The sequence below is a fragment of the Columba livia genome, chromosome 1, assembly GCF_036013475.1.
Source record: "Columba livia isolate bColLiv1 breed racing homer chromosome 1, bColLiv1.pat.W.v2, whole genome shotgun sequence".
Lineage (NCBI taxonomy): Eukaryota > Metazoa > Chordata > Aves > Columbiformes > Columbidae > Columba > Columba livia.
In genome coordinates this window covers 172104341-172116585 of record NC_088602.1, presented here as the reverse complement: position 1 = coordinate 172116585, position 12245 = coordinate 172104341, and the positions used below count along the sequence as shown (strand labels likewise).

The window sequence follows — 12245 nt, the reverse complement described above, 5'->3', positions numbered from 1 at the left end:
ACAGTCATTTTTTTCAGTGTCCTCAAGGTCTTGCTGCTTTAAAAGTAGATACCAAGTCTAGCATATCTCCCTATTGTTGGCAAACTGCGCTAGAATAAAGTTCACTTTATTGATTGAGAATGTATCGAATTTCATAGTAAACCGCACACCTTTCATTTATTCATTTGTATTTTATGACTAAGTCTTATGTTTTTGCCTTCAGAATATCTGTAGCAATGCAGGAAGGAGAGGACCTAGAACACTTGTGGTTTACCCAGTTTCCTGAGCAGAGTCTGCAATTTCTCATCCTCACTGAGCCTCTAATGAGACCTGATCCCTGCCTGTCCACCTTAGCAGCAGACACAAGCCACAGAAAAAGAAGAGGGCATGGTCTGTTAGCAGAACTGCTCAGTTCATTGTCATGTAGGTCTTCCAAATCTCACTCCATCCTGCGAATGGTGTTGTGTGTTTGATTCCAAAAGCTGTTTAAAGGAGACAGGTGATTTGATTTAATTTATCAAGTTGAGTTTTATCAGTGTTTAAATCTTCACACAACAGTAGGGAGGGAGGAAGGTTATGTTAGTTTGTGTGTTGTAAAGAGTGTATCTTAGAAGGCATGCCAAAGTTGATATATGACAGGACAGTCTGCTTTAATTACATGTTTAAAGTGGCAGGTGTTTAAACATTTTTAATTGTGAAACACCTGGCTTAAAATTTAGCACTGCTGTTTCACCAGAACTTAGTTTTTCATCATCTGTAAGCAACACCCTATAAGCCACAAGTATTGAATAATAGCCTTATAAAATAGGGTATTTTAATAATACAGTGTGTATTGTATCTCTGTAGTACTGTCATGGCAAGTCCTGACTTTATTGTTGTCTACAGTGGAATTTTGATAACTTTAAGTACAACCATGATGTGTAACACTGTAGATCTAATTCCTTCCTTTGTATACATACAATCCTCCATGATTTATGGAATGTCTCTTAAAAGTGTGAGAACATAATGCAACACAATTACACATTTTGCATGGGATATCCACGATACATAATAGTAGATAACAGCTAGGGACCAGCAGCTTTGTGTGTATAATAAAACTCTTTTGAGAACGGACTGAGTACACTGGAAAACGTTTTTTACTGATAGTTAGAACTAAAGCATAAACTCGGAAATACTGTATTGTAACAAAAGGATCACATATCCGTGCTTTTCCATACTTGAATAATTACTTGCCTGATGGTTATGTCTGTAGTAGGTCTGTTTGTCTGGAGAACATATACTACTACCACTCTTCCCATAAAACTTCTGTGGCTGCAGACTAAAGTTTTGCTTCCTCCTTGGTTTGAAGTATATTTGGACACATCTCAGCAGTACTTGATCTTGAACTTGGTCATACTTCTGAGTGGCAAGGAGTTGATGAGGATCTTCAAGACTCTTGTTGAAGGTTGAGTGACTAGTTTAACCCAGGAAAACTCACCAACCTTTGAGCTGTTGACTTCCAAAGGGTTATGGGGGGTGGGTTACTATTTATTGAAGCCTTGCTGTTAAATCTTATCAGTCCTCAGTTGAAGGCACAATGCTTGAATGATAATGTAAACTATGTTAACTAGCTGTTGCCCCATGTAAGAGGGAAGAAAAATTGCTTCATGTGATGAAAGCTGTATATCAGATATAATACTGATTTTTTTTCTCTGATTTTGTGCTGTAAGAGAACTCAAGATAAAATTATAGTAGCGATACACACCTCCATAACCGAGACAGTAGGTTTCTGCTGACAGATTAGGGCCTTTTGAAAGGGAAAAAAAACCAAAAACAACCAACCAAAAACTAGACCCAGGCATTCATTCCATAGTCAAAAGAAAAACATGCTTTGTAGTTTAAAACACAAATCAAAAACCTGTTTTTCATTCTGCCAACTCTTTGTCAGCCTTCACTGCATCTTGTTATTTTGGTGGAAAGTAAAACTTGCGCTTGAGCCATGTTTGTTTGTTTGTTTTTGTGGTTTGTTCGTTGGTTGTTTAAAAGAAAACCCCAACAAACAAAAAACACCAAAAAACTCCAACCAACCGAAACCAAAAAGCTGCTGGGCTGAAGTATTAATTACACAAATTTTTTCATTTAATTTCTTCATCAACAGTGTAACAGTGAAGTCTCCTTTTCCAATACAGGGTTCACTGTGAATTGAATCTGCAAATGTTTTTGCTGCATCTTGATTTGTCTTACATAGAAAACAGTAGTTGTTCTCCAAAGCAAAAGTACTTTTTTTCAGTTGTATTTATGTCAGATTCTCAAACTGAATTTGAAAGGGAGTTTTTTTCAGTTTAGAGCTTGCCACATTTGCGATCTTTTCGGTAGGCTAACAGGAATTTTTAAAAAATTAATCTCACTCCTATCATTAAAATCTGCAAATCTGGTAGCACATAGAAGCGAATCAACTTTGGTATGTTTTAAAAAGTACAGCTGCCTTTCACACTAAAATAAGTGTTACAGATTGGTGTCTTGTGATAGTCATGGTCATTGGGAAGAGTAAATAATTGTAAAGGAGTAGTGTTTGTAGCAGGTCAGGTGTGGACATGTTAAGTTGTAAGATCACTGAAGTACTTGGTTAAGTGATGACTACAATATTGTTTGCTGAAAGCATTCACTTTGGATTCATAAAGGTGATTTCTTTTGAGAACAGATATTGAGTTTGTAAAAAAAAAATAGGTATTTTGTTTCCTTAATTACTGGAATACATGATTAAATGTTAAGATGTAGCTTCCTTTCATTTATGGGATCTGAATTGCTGTATGAATTGTGTCTCAGCTTGATATTACTTGTTAATTTTTCAAAAGTGCTGAAGAATATCACACTCATACCTGTCGTCTCTAAGGAAAGTTACAAAACAGAGTTTTACTAAAAATAACTTGAGAACTGTTTTCTGTGTTTAGAGGAAGCCAAACTTAGTGTCTTTATGAGATTGCTGCCTGAAATTGTGTGACCTTTGCAGGAGTGAACATGACTGAGGCTTTATAGTAGTATGTTGGTGAGCAAGGGCTGTGCGGTTCACATCCCATTTGGAGTGTTATGTCCTTTTTCTAGTGGAGTGCTCCTTAATGGCAAGAGCCATTTATTCTTCATACTGCTGACTTGTCCTGTGACTTTGAACACAGGTTATTTATTCTTTGCTTGGGCTTACTCATGTGTGGAATTAAGTTTTACATACTTCTTAGTGTTGGTGTAATGCTTAATTAATATTTATAAAGACCTTCGACATCCTGTGATGAAAGGAGCTGTGCAAGTGTTCAGTAGTGGTATTATTTTATTAGTGAAAATACAGGAGGAGTCAGGAGGTTGCCAGTTTTTAATTCAGAGTGAGCAATGGAGTCATTCTGTAACCTTGAGCAGGTCATGCAGTCTCTTGTTTTGTAACACATCCTGGGAAAGCTCTGTGTTGTGCAGCATGTGTTTCTTCCCTCCCACAAGTCATTCTAAATAAAGGGAGGATGGGAAGACAAGTATACAACTTCACCAAGCTGCTAAACATAGCTGGTGGTACTTAAGGAAATACATCATTACAAGTAGCAGAGGGTGAGAAGGTAGTGGATGTAACAGTTGAGAACTTGAACTTGTGTTAGTTACTCGTAGACTAGACTGAATTTTGCCTGTTGCAGATCTCTTTGTCATTTAAGTTCAGTATATGCTGTGCGTAACTGCATCTCCACTGTGAAGCGGGTGTATATAACCTTTATTGCATTCTAAGAACTCGCTCACTCGCTAATCCATGGTGTTTAGCTGGTAAACAAGTTCTTACTTTAGACTGAGTACTGTTGGTATTTGAGCTCTGTGATTGCCAAGATTGATAATCAGCTCGTATAGCATCTAGTATTTGGCTGTTACATAACAATATACGTATCAGGCTCTTGTGTGGTTTTTCCCTCATCTGACAGAGGAAGGTTATGATTAAACACTGTCATTAAAATTACAAGATACCGGTGAACTTTTCGAAAAGTATACATCTGTTTAAGACTTAGCCAGCTAACCATTTGTCTAATTACATAAGGCACAGTAGCATTAAATGAAATTATTTGCCATGCTTTATGCATGCAAATACAGGGTTTCAGGTTTTTGTTTCATGTAAGATCCTACATCTGTGTTTTACTGATTGCACAAAACAAATAAATGATTTAAAACAAGGGGCTTCAAAACTGTTATTTAAAGTACTTTGTGAAGGAACCAGCTTGCGCAGTGAATTGTGAGGCACAGCTGAATGCAAGCGCTGGTTTGTGCGTGTGCATTATGGTGGATTCAATTTGAAAGCACCTGGATCTTTCTCCTGCTGTATTGCAGTCTGGTTGTACAGCTTGTTCCTGGAGGCTTTTTACTTGCCTTTAGTCCTGCTTCAGCTCTCAGCTCAACTGGCGTAAGGATGGAGAGGAATAGTGTTTGTCTTTAGAAAGGATAAACAATGGTTTGTAGTCTGCAAAACCAGCAGTTACGAAAAAAGGATTCTTCGTATAATCCTGGTTGTATGCTTTAATTTATGGAGCAAGCTTAGTAGTAATGAAATATCAAGAATCTACCTTCCCAAGCCCAGCTGAATATACTGGACACACAGAGATTTGTTTGAAGAGACGGTAATTTGGCACGACTTAGACAGCGTTTCCCAGACCTGCAAAATATGTTACTTAATTTTCTTTCTGCCTTTAATTTAGACTTCCTGATATGGATTATGACAGTGCTGAAACTTTGTAACTGAATATTTGCAGGAAGGAGCTGAATGAATTTTCTTACCTGTTAAAAATAAATATTGCCTGAGGCAATAACTGGAGTAGAAAATACAAACCTTAATGCCTTTGCCAAGAAAATCTGAGCAAGCTGTAAGAGGTTGTTTTTTTTTTTTTTTTATGTATTAGAAGTTCAAGTAACCTTAACTTGCTGGTTCTTCCAGTTTGGCCTACAACAGATGAATAATAACTTTGTATGGAAAACCTTGTTCTTAACTTCCCACTGATAAAATTAAATAATTCTTGCTTTAGTATTTTGATTTAGTATAATTAAAATAGTGACTTACAGTTTGATAAATGTTATTTTCATTACTACAGTGCCCTGAAGCACTGTATATGGAAAATTTTACAATATTATACAGATCTGGAGGTACGTAATGTGCCTGTCAGGCTATTAATTCACTTGCATAAAGTGTGTTGGTTTTTATAGCAAGTGAATTTAGAGTGTTTCTTTGGAAATTGAGTAGAAATAAACAATCAGATAATTTATAAAATGAGGTATAAATTATGCCATTCTGATGCTGTGAGGGTATCCTTAAAATATGTCCGGGCAGGTACAATTCCAAGCACCTCATCATTCAATAGCTGCTGCTTTTAAGCAGCATGCTGCTGCCTGGTTTGGGATGGTGGGTGGATGGTTGTTTGTTGGGGGTTTTTTGGTGGTTGTTGTGGTGAGGTTTTTTTGTTGGTTTTGGTGGTGCTGGTTTTTGTTTTGTTTTTTAGTAATTTAACTGTCACTCAATAGAAACTGCTTCACTCCTACACATATTTCAGGGGGTTTTTTATGGATCCTTCCTGAAGTGCCACACCATGAAAGTTAAGAAAACCTCCAATATTTTAAAGTGTGTTAAACTACAGCAATAACTCTGTAATGTGCTATTATCTAATGTTTTCTTTATTTACACCTTCCCCTGTTTCCTGTATCTTCAGATAGTTTGGATCTTTACCAGGATGACTTTTAGGTCTCTGTTTTTCTTTATGACTGAGAAGCACAAATATAAAAGTGTCAGTCATAATCAAATAAATGTTAAAGTTTGTTTTAAATGTAACTACTTCTGTTCTCAAAGATTCTGTATGATCCAGTTTCTTCCTGTCTGTATGGCCTGTGCTGATACCATGGCAGAAAATGTTTCATTTAATTAAACTCTATTATACTTTTTTCAGTATTCTATCTGAAATGTCACATTCTGACATTAAAACAAATGTCATAATTGTTTGGCGTACTGTGGCATAGTAACCATAGCAAATAGATTCATTTATTGGGACTTCTTTTAGTGTTAAAAATAATTATATTATTTGCATTTAAGACAGAAATGTCTAATTTAAGATGATACAGAGCTGCTTTTGTTAAAATTAAGTTTACACCTAGCCAGGAGATAGCATTTGCTTTTTAACTACAGTCAGAAGATTAACAGTAAACAGGTGGAGTTTTTTATAGCACATCTCATACATACCTACAAGAATGCATTATTAAGATGGCAGTAATGCTCATCAGCTTCACTTGTGTCACAACTTGTAACCAGTTCGGAGCCCCAGTGAGGCACTGGTAAAGCTGCCATTAGAGCTTGGAGTGTGACTTGCAGAGACCATCTGGGCTGCAAAATGCAGTGGTGAACTGATCTGGGCACCTCAAGTTGGGGGTGGCTCATTTAGGGGTTTCTTCTTCAGGGTCTGCTCACTGGGCCACTAAGTACAGAAATACTTGCTCATTCTCCTCTAAGAGTGTCCTTGCTGTTAAGAAAACAGCCACGTGCTGGGCTATATTAGCAAGGGTATGGCCAGTGGGTCAAGAGAAGTGATTCTTTTCAACACTTGAGTGTCTACCTTTGACATGCTGTGTCCAGTTGTGGCTCTCATGCGGGAAAGACACTGACGTATTAAATGACCACTTGGATGATTAGTGTTCTGGAGCACATCTTGCATAAGGAGAGGGTGAGAGGACTGGCTTTCTTCAGCCTTAGAAATAGAAGGCCTTAGCCTTCTATACTTAGGGTAATGGTGCTCTGTCTTCAACTGACTAATGGGAGGGTTTAGAGAGACAGGCTCGTCCTGGTCCACAATCATAAACAGGAGACGGCAAGCGCAAGTTGTAGAAAAGAAATTCTGAATAGATATTGGGAGAGGCAGATATGATGGGTGTAGTTAAAAAACAAACAAGCAAAAACACACAAAAAACCAAAACAAAATAAGCTCTTCACAGTGGCGATAATCTCTCTATCCCTGGAGATGCTCAGAATGTGACTAGGTCCTTAGCAACCTGCTTGGTGATGGTACTACTCTGAGTGTGGGGTTAGACCAGATTCCAGGTGACTTCCAGAGGTCCCTTCAGTCAGAATTACTTGTGATTCTCATGGTGAGACTAGTAAGAGTATCTAGTGCAGAAAACACCCTTCAATTCCAAAAGATGAATGGGTTAATAAAACACATCAAAAAAACCCCACAGAAAACCAACAGACACACCAGCTGCCTCTACCCCTCAAGAAAAGAAACAGCAAAACCAAAAAATCCCCACCATATCATGGAAAGGACTGTGTAGAGGAAATGTTCTGTGCAACTTTTCTTCTTTTAGTTTTCAAATGAAAGGATTTTTTTCTCCTGACATAGACACCATTAGAGATTATAAAACTTGTAGAGTTTACATCTCTTAATCTTTTAATACAAAGCAATACTGGCAACTACTTGTGCATACTGCACTTGCAGACTAATAAGCAATCCTTTAACTGACATCTGGCACTTTTCCCAGATAGGCTGCATTCATTTCAAAGCCCGTGTTGTGTGGTAAAGTAGGACTCTTGAGGTATTTCTGTATGGACAGTGAGGTAGGTAAAATGTTCTTTTTGGATAGTGTAATAAAAGAAGTGTCTCGCATGCAAAAGCAAGTTCAGCAGCAGCTCCCTCAGAGTGATGCAGTTGTCTAGAGCTGTGATATAACCACCACACTCCAATCATTGCAGAAATGAAAGGACTTCACTTAGTGGAAGATACAGAGAAAAATTTTGCCAGGTAGTCTTTCTTCTTATTTGCTGAAATTATGGCTTCAGGGAGATTTAGAGCTTGAAAGAGTACATATTAGCAGGATAGATCATTTGTAGTGGAACAGAGATCTCGACTATACTTGAGGAATGCTAGCTCTTTGTCAAAAAAATGACTTGTTTCTCTCTAAGCCTGTAGCAGGCAGGTTCTTTATGGAGATTTTATTGTGGTAGCTGTCATTCTTTTAGTCTTCCATGTTTTGTTATGCGTTTGTTTCTCTTCCTATTTTTTGTGGCTTTTGGAACCACAACAGCATTTTTTCTGGTAAACAGTTGTAGATAATGGAGCTTTCTACGCATGTGAATAGTTTTTGCAGGAAAATAATGTTATGGGATAATACACAAAACCTTGAAGTCTTGAATAGGAACTGTGTCTTGCTGAATGAATGTTCTGATACAATAAATTACTGGGCATCTTAATTACAGGCAGATTTCTAACTGAATGTTTTGCCATTCTTGGGCTATTTTTATGACATTTCAAAATTCTCTAAACACGCTTTATCTGCATCTTTGGTATGCAAGAGTGCGCATGCTCTGAAATAATAATTACTGATCTGTAAGAACTCTGAAGCATTTGAAGACTGAAACAGGGGAGAAAGCTCACTTAGTTCTTATGTTCTAGAACTTGGGCCATCACTTTCTGTTTTCTTAAAACTTTTTATCAGCTATGGCTAACATTTGGAAATTTTAGATTGTACCTAGAATTCATTCTATGAATGTATATAAGTGATACAGCTGGAAAGAGTAACTCTGTAAAAGGAGTGCAAGCAAGAAATATGGAATATTAAAAACACTTCAGTTATTTTTCTTACACAATCCAAGACTTTCTTATTAAAAGGAGACTATTAAAACTGAAATTAATCCCTTCCCCCAAAGCAGTTACTGAAGTGTGGAGAACGAAACCTCCTTGTTTATGAGCATTTATTTTTGCATTGTAGGCCTTATACTGTCAAGTTGTTTAAAGTAAACAGCCCTTTATGGTCAAAGTTTTTTTCCTTCTATTGTGTAAATAATTGTGTAGGTAAGTATGTAAATATATGTATATATATATATATATATATATATATATATATATATATATATATATATATAAATACTCCACAAAGACTTAACAAGTTTAATAGCTGTCTGTGAGGAGTCTTTCTCTGGAAAAACGTACTTTTAGTAAAGTCAGTTTGCCAGTGTTTTAAAGTTGATTATTTTCTATAGCGACTCCAAATTACTGATGTTTTGCTGCGATAAAGGCATATCAGTTGTTCCAGATATGCTATTTAAAGTAAGCAAATTTCTTGCTGTGACGCTGTTTTGGTTTTCAGCCAAAGAGAAGGGAAAAGCAGCTTGCTCTAACTCCTTGACGAGCAATAATCTTTTGCCTTTTGAGAACCCAGCTTTATACAGCATTCATAAAAACCACACTTTCTAAAGTCTTTTCATTTAATATATGGCAAAGTGTATCTTGTGTGTGTATAAAAGGCTCAGCTTACCCTTGCAGGGCAGGTGTGTGACACATTTTCTTGTCTTATATGTGTTATGCTATGTACATATGTTACAAATATGAAAGTTTTAATTTCATACTCTACTGAACGGCTGAGTTCTGATACCCTGTTTTTCACTTTCGTTCAGAAAGTGTGTGACAATCGTCCTTTTACTAACTGGTCAATTTAAAACTAGATAGTTTATCCCTTATTTGATACAGCAGTTGTTCAACGATGCTGTAGATTTAAGTCTCTCTTTCAAGTGAGCTGTTAGTCTTCTTTATTTTCCTCCTTGAAATATTTATACTCTGGATCTTCACGGCTGCTATTTTGAAGGATCCTTTTCTTTTTCCTTGTAAACATGAGAATTCATTTGGCCTAAAATAATTTCATATTCCATTTTTGCCAGTTCTCCCTAAAGCCTGACTTTCTGAATGGCTGTGCCTTATTTCACTGGCTTTTTTATGGCTTACGTCTGTCTGATTTATGCATGCAAATATTGCTTAACAATGTGGCCATGGTGTTGTGCATTTTAACTTTTTTTTTTTTTAACATAAAAGCAATTCAATTTTTAATCTTTTGGTCAGCGAGATCATTTAGTCTTTATGTAGCTTAGTCTGGTGGAAGTTAATTGTACCTTTAGGAATTTAGGATCTGTCAGCCCTGGGATTTATCCCATGCTGTGTTATGTCTTGCTTCTGTTTGATGTTCTGTTTGAATGTGCTGGAGCACACTGGCCTGTTTGGACATGCCATACTCTCCTCATGCTGTTGAAATAATGGAGCATGTCTGTTTCGTGGGGTATGTTGGATGAAAGTAAACGTAAAAACATAAAGATTTCTGTGGGTAGCAGTGAATTTAGTTTTGCTCCGTTTTTCGTTTCTGACATCCAGCTTCCTGATACAATTCAAAACCTTTCATGCACCTTGAGTGTTTGAAGTAATAGAACTGCCAGTGTTCTTTGTTTGCACATTGATGTGCAAGCACTCATTTGGGAGTTTGTAGTACACTTTTTCTTCATTGCTCGTGACCCTTAGTTGTAATCAGCTTATACATTTTAATGTGTGTATATATAAATACTTTATTTTGGCTAGAGGATTGTACCATTATAAAGCCCCTGTTACAGTTAGGAGAATTGCACAGATGCAGGTGTCTATGTGAGGGTTCCATATGCAGAGTATGGGGTAAAGGAGTAAATATAGTCCAGAGGAAACAGTCTCCTTAAGATATTAGAACAATGTAGGAGTTGGTTTCAAAAGAAAATGTGCTCACTTTTACTAGGAGATCTTTCTGTGATACAGTTTATATTGGGTGCTGTGTGGAGAAGGGTTGCGATACAATAAGGTGTGGTTTCATTCAAATGCAACCAATTTAACATGTTCCTTTGAAAGGAGAAGGTTCCTTGCTGCTTTTGTGCACTACTTCTGTTGTTCATTTTATAATACTGTAAGCTAATTCTGTTTACAAAATGAGGGGAGTGGTCCAGGTGAGTTACTCTGATTTGAATTTGCTTGCCATACAATCAACTGAGTTCCAGAGAAGGCTCAAGCAAGGGAAGGTCAGGGACGGAGCTTGATGAGGAGGAATGAAGTGGAAGAAAATTAAACCTACTTCTCCAGTGGTGGCATTAAACTGTTCATGAAATAGCACTGTTGAACACAGCTTACTTTTCTCAGAGGGATTTCATCCCTGTGTCATCTGAGAGGAGCTTTTTGCCTTAGAAGGATACCTGACCTTGAGCTTGTTATAATGGTGTCTTGTGATGTCTCTGAGACACCAATGTGTGATGGCTAATATCCAGGCTGTATAACTTGTCAGAAATTTATGATAATGAGAAAACTGTCAGAAATGCGGAGAAGCTTAGATGCGTGTAGTTAAGAGTTTGCTGGAAAGTCATCTTGCTTTAAGTCTGGACTGAAGTTGGGTACCTTAATGTAGATTAAATTTCTGATTTGATCTGTAAAGTTTTGAGACTTTTTTGTCTGTTTCTAAATGATCAGAAATATATTTCTGGTCTGATATTTTGGATCACTAGGGGCCTGTCTGTAAGAAAGAGTTAGTAAATTGCTCAAGTGTTGCCTCTAAGTGAAACTGGTCTATACATACAAATCATTATCTTATGATAGCCTTTGATTCTGGGTAGTTATGGCTAAAGCCTTTAGGGAAAATTTAACAGTTGTTAATGAGACCTTGTAGCTATATAGATAAAAGTTTTTTCAGTCAGTGCTGCTGAGCCTACAAGTGTAGTTTCGGATTCTCCCGTAGTCTGGAAGAAGCTACAAGAGTTGGCTCACAATTTGGAAGCAGATTTATAAATTATCCTAAGGTTATTACAATGCAAAGAACAGCATGCACCTATAGAAGTTTACTGTCGCTCCTCCTTTGTGTTATAGTACAGCTAAACCAAATTAACTGTACTGAAAGTAAGCAAAGCATGGGGTCAAGAGTTGGGAAGATGACTCACAGCACTGGTATCTAGTCCACATCTTTACGTATGAGGAACTTCCAAACAGTATTATATTGTTGTCCTGTAGCTCTGTGGAAGGAACTGGGAGTTGCATATGGTAGAGTGCCACTCCTGAGTTTCTAGGAATTTTAATTTCTTACATTTTGCTTACATTTTTTGTGCAATTTTAGTTTGAGAGTGACTTTATAGGGTTGGGGGGGTGTGTGTGTGGCGTTTTATCTCTCCCTGTCAAAGTGTGTTGCCAGCAGATAGCGTGCAATATGTAATACGTCATGTTTCACGATTCAGTTTGTGATAGCAAGAACTTAGAAGGCAACTTCTGTCCTCTACCCATGCCTCAAGCCAGTACATTGCGAGAATAAGTCTTTATTTAGAATTTTCTGGGAAAATTAATATTAGGATTTGTGACATGTACCAAAAATTGGTAAATTGTTTTGGGGAGGGCACATTTCTTGAATACTTTTTTTTTCTTTTCCTGAAATGGCTATCTGTTTTAATAACTTCACAAGTGTTTTCTGTTACTTCT

The 12245-nt window shown here is 37.0% G+C and overlaps 1 protein-coding gene across 29 annotated transcripts in view; it reads left to right on the top strand.

Annotated features, from left to right (window-relative positions):
- Window positions 1-12245, top strand: part of TNRC6B (trinucleotide repeat containing adaptor 6B) — a 141934-nt gene that overhangs the window by 71602 nt on the left and 58087 nt on the right. The window contains exon 1 of one of the 29 annotated variants that reach the window (XM_065046616.1): window positions 8903-12143. The exons of the other annotated variants lie outside the window; for them this stretch is intronic. The gene's annotated coding sequence lies outside the window, so the exon portion shown is untranslated. Of the gene's footprint in view, window positions 1-8902; window positions 12144-12245 lie in introns of those variants that run through there. 29 annotated transcript variants of the gene reach the window in all.